This window comes from Helianthus annuus, chromosome 4 (genome assembly GCF_002127325.2).
Source record: "Helianthus annuus cultivar XRQ/B chromosome 4, HanXRQr2.0-SUNRISE, whole genome shotgun sequence".
Lineage (NCBI taxonomy): Eukaryota > Viridiplantae > Streptophyta > Magnoliopsida > Asterales > Asteraceae > Helianthus > Helianthus annuus.
In genome coordinates this window covers 1,746,193-1,751,388 of record NC_035436.2, presented here as the reverse complement: position 1 = coordinate 1,751,388, position 5,196 = coordinate 1,746,193, and the positions used below count along the sequence as shown (strand labels likewise).

The 5,196-nt window shown below is 35.9% G+C and overlaps 1 long non-coding RNA gene across 1 annotated transcript; it reads right to left on the bottom strand.

The window, feature by feature from the left end:
• Positions 1–1,639: 1,639 nt before the first annotated feature.
• Positions 1,640–2,799, bottom strand: LOC110934271. The gene is made up of 3 exons (XR_002588195.1): positions 2,713–2,799; positions 2,195–2,248; positions 1,640–1,713 (listed from the first exon to the last, which is right to left on the bottom strand). It is a non-coding gene; the product is annotated as an uncharacterized LOC110934271 (long non-coding RNA).
• Between the last annotated feature and the right edge of the window lie 2,397 nt (positions 2,800–5,196).

Here is a 5,196-nt window from a genome sequence, read left to right as displayed (position 1 = left end):
TTTCTTCTGTTTCAATCATTTCTTTATATTTCATTTTGAAAACATTTTCAAGTTTGTTTGTTTCAATGTCTTTTGTTTTTATAATATCATCCTTTTCAATACAGGCTCTGCATGTTTCCATGCATTTCTTGCATTGTTCAGTCGGTTTTAAATTTTAGAATCAGAATTTACCTCAGTGATTGGCACATCGGTGTTTTCAGCTGTCTCTGTCTGTTTCAGCTCTTCCTTCTTCTCATCACCAGCACCATCATCACTAGCAGACTTCAAATTCTCAATCTTTACCTCAGTCTCTTTCAGCACCGGTTCTTCTGTCTCACCTTTCTTTTTGTTCTCTTCTTCTTCTTTATGTTCTTCTTCAATCTTCTGCTCTTCTTCAGCAGCAAGCTTTGCATTAATCTTCACTTCTTCAACCATCTTTTTCAACTCTTCTTCTTTTCTCTTCTTCATTTCTACCACCTTTGGTAAACTTGCTTCACAAACTTCTTTTATTTTGTTCACCAAATCCGGCAAATATTCTTTATCAGATAACCTTCTTGTGTTGAAAGTAGACTGACTTGGAAGCAATTTTGTTACAGCTTCAAAATCCACCTTTGATGGGTCAACAACTGGATTACCCCGTGGATCCATGTAACATTCTAATTCTTCATTCCATCTTTTGGCTCTCTAGGCTTCTTTGAATGGTTCTCGGAATTTTTCAATTTCCCATCTCGCATAATCTCTTCTCCACCATAGATCATGATCAACATTAGCTAAATGCATATCCAACAGCATCTTCTTCAGGAAGAACTTGACTCCAGTCATAGCCTTCGTCGTCATGAATAACTGCCAGAGCTCTTGATTTTTCTTCAGGCTGTTTCAATCTTGGCGGTTCTGATTTATTCTGATGATAAATCGCTTTCTTGTAGTAATCTTCTTTGAACGGGTTTTCAGAATCATCAGCATAAGCATTTCGGCACTCTCTTTTAAAATGACCTTTCTGTTTACACTTGAAACAGGTCACTTTTGACTTGTCAAAGCCCAACTTGGTAGATGGTCCACCAATAGACTTTCTTCCCGTTATCTCCATGAAACTCTATGCCATTCTCACTGCACTGGCCATACACCACCTTATGTCAATCAATTCCATCTCTTCCGGATCGATCTGGTCATAGTCTTCCTTCGTCAGGTTGGTGTTGCCTATCTTGCCTGCCACAAGATTCTCATACGACTCTAATACAGAGGCTAAAAATACCATTTGTTGTTTTGCTGACTATTCACTGAAATTCTGCCCATTCTTCAGATCCACTGCGATATTACACTGAAATAAATTCTTCGATGCAGATTGGCCTGAAGTTGTTGAAGAAGTGTAATAACCCCACTTTTTGTTTATGAAATAATGACCAAAATTCTGCTAGAAACATAACCTTTAAATGTACTAATATCATTAGTACATAATTTTACAAAATTTAGGCATGACCCGTCCGTAAAATGGATATACCCCTGTTTTTACCATAAACAATCTAAATACAATTCTACGATTCGTTCGACAAAATACTACCAAAAAAAAAACCAAGACAACATGTTTTAGAAAAAGTATGACTACTAACAAGGTTATGCAAAATAAACAAGTATTGGACCAAAAACATTAGAACAAGCTAGAGGAAGCGCTTGGTATGACATAACATGAACACGTGCTCGCTTCGATTCTCCAAGTCGCCTAAATTGAGGATTTACCTACATTCGACAACAGAGCTTTTAAAAGTTAGCCATAATATCTATTTCGCTTACAATACTAACATTTTAGTTCCATTCGCTTACATACTTTCATTTCTTTTACGCATTCGATTACCCAATTAAATGGGTAATGGCATATACTCTCATAATGAGATTCAAGCATACCACTTACGACCCGATAACATCGGGTTAATTGCTTTCAACATAAATCTTTCGTTCTATCCGTATAACGGATTGAATCTTCATACATTCGTTATTGCATTCACGACCACACGTTATAAACGGATGGTACCTTATCCTTACTCGACTTGTTCAACTTGAACCGGTCGACTTGCATAGCCTATCATAACCTTCGTTAGCATAACCAAATCCGCAAGGGATTTGCTATCCACTTACTAATCACCATGTTCATTATAACAAGGGTTGTTCTTCATAATTATTAACAAAATTTAAGTAAGGTTTTGTATGCAACGGAACATACCTCGATCTTGTGAGCCTTCCGATTTCTTAGTACTTGAACCTTCTTCCTTCACGCCTATATCAACACATCCATTCATTCATTTAGTACCCCAAATTTCATTCCATTATTTTCCAAATTACACATAATTGTTCTTTCAAGCATTTCATCAAACACTTGGCGGGTTTCGCATTTTCGGGACATTTACTCATCTAACTAAAACGTGTTTTTAGGCTAGTTCTTTTAATCATTCAACAATAATCAAGCAAACCTTATTCTATATCAATTTATCTCGTGTTTATACATCATCCACAAAATTATACATCAATGATTCACATGCATGACACTACATGATCATCCTAATTCATACCACAACTTCATAAGTGGGTTTTTACTAAAATCTTTCAAATAACCTAGTATCATACATGATTCTTGTTCTAGAAGGATTTCCTAACTCAGATTTCTCACATTCAAACACAATAATTCAAGATTGGGTTGAACCCATCATTCAACAAATCATGATTTCAGAAAATTAAACTTACCACTTTAGAAATTGAGGTTAGCTACTCGCATTTAAGGGTTCATGCATTAGATTTCTCCATTGATTCAAGTTCAATTGCTTAATTTTCTTGATACTATGGTTTCCCCTCTTGTCCTGCTTCCTGTTCGATCGACCAGAACCCCAATTGTGGGTGTTTTTCATTTTTTTTGTTTATTAGTAAAACCCTTCTAGTTTACTAATTACACATTGAACCCTTCCATTTTGAAAGAGTGTTTAAATTAGGTTTTCCCCCATAAACTAACTACCATGTTGCCATATTCCATTAACTAAGTTAAATTCTTTATTTATTTGCACTTATCATAATACTAAACATTTTTTGGGTGTTACAACTTATGCCTAGTTAACGTTTTTGGGGTGTTACAAGTCTACCCCCCTTAAAAGAGGTTTCGTCCCCGAAACCTTCCTCATTCCAACTAGACCAATTCTACTCCTACTTTTTCGTCTTTTCATTCACGATGCTTACTACAACATAGATGCATTCGAGATCTTGGCAAGAGTTTCTTTCATGCATAAACGTCTTTGTACGCATTGTCCCTCCGTTCTTAAATCAAGTAAATTACTTTCATAATCACCTATAAGTCAGAATCTGATCCAGGGCTCTTATTAGTGTCGTTTTCACTTTATAATGCCAGTTCCTAGCATACATCATCACTAGCGATTCGTTCATTGGAATTTATTCCAATGTATACTATTGGTCGTACAAGCTTATGCTTACGGCTTGTTTCTATCTTTCTAAATAAGCGTAACATATTCATACATTTACTAATATAAATAAATCGATTTATTTTATTCCGCACACGAATCATGCACGACATAATTCATTATTGTAATTATAAGCAACCCCATCATCCCATTACTAACGTTCTTCCAATTACTTTCTTGCTCATATGAGGGCTTAGCACAACATTATACGTATACTATAGACATTTAATGACTTAGTGGTACTAATACAAAGCTTCCCACTTCCTAATTACTTTTTCATACTTAATACGAGTATAAGGCATCATTCTACGGTTACCACCGTCGTTTGAACTAATTACAAGTTTGAGTTTTGCCTTGAATTTAATCCTTCGCACACTTTATTATTAGCTCCTTACATGAACTACTTATGATAACAACTAGGTATGTTGTGTACGAGCACCATACTAGCGTTTAACCAATTCAGCTCAAACTTTCATTTAAGGCCTTTAATTCTCCCTTTTAATGACATTCATACCTTCTCACGCTGACCATTACAGATCGATCCCTGTATAGCATACCATAATTATTCTACCATTCATTTGTTCACACTTACAAATAAATCTACGGATTCTTAATCATTAACTAAGAATTAAACATTTTACTAACCTCGCTTTCAATGTATAAGTCGGTTATCCGTATGCCGGATCGATCCGCTTCTTTATATGTACCTTCCGTACCAAAATTGGTCTCATTCATTCATGAAATATGCTCCCACTCGTGGGCATCCTTCCACTAGCTTCAATACTATCATTTCACTAAGAATTCTATCATATTTATCTATAAATAAATAGTTAGCACATAACCTTTCATAATTGTGTCCTACAGGGTGTTTGTTCGCCTATTGTCTCTTTCAAAATTTTCTTACGTACATGCTAAACATATCATACATTCCATTTCTTTTTATTGATTATCTCGCCAACTTTCGCAGTTTGACCTTTCAGTGTCAGATTAACACCCCCTTACCTATTGTGGTCGCATCGAGGTACACGTTCGTACCTTATACTTGAATAATTGCAAGGACTTCATTTATTTCGTTTGACCTTTTGGAAGTCTAATTGTAAATACATTCTCACATATGGGTAACAGTTATCCTATTATGACACACCATTCTTTAGTCGAGCCCTATGCTCCTATTAAAAATATAATCTTTTTACTCCTACCGGGCGGGTCAGAACCCTTGACTCGTCATTCATACTTTGCGACGGTTAATACTTTCCAAACTGTGACAATGCATGCCCATACATTATGCTCGCCTATAAGTAATAAACTTGACAAATCGAACATTAAATACCGGGTTCAAATGGCGATCGCCATTTGACCCGTATGACTCATTTGAGTCTCGTTTTTAGTTTCTATTCTTATTCGTTTAATCCGTCTTCATTTACGGATTCGAACTTTTAATTCATTACCTTTCATTCTTACTGGTTTGATCCGTGCTTGCTTACGGATTCAACCTTTCATTCCTTACATGGTCGAATCCATTTCTCAGATTCAAACATTTTCCTCCGTACCTTCCTTTCTTCTGCCGTATCATTTACCATGTCATTTCTTACTTACGAAACGTTTTCATATTATTCTTCTACATTCAACTTCGAGTGTTGGGTCCTAACACTTAATTCCATGTCCTATTTCATGTAGCGCGTCTCGACGCGACACTTTACATCCTATTTCTAGTGGTGTTCCCACCCTTCTTTCTTAAGTTTGTCTTACATTCAATCGTAGG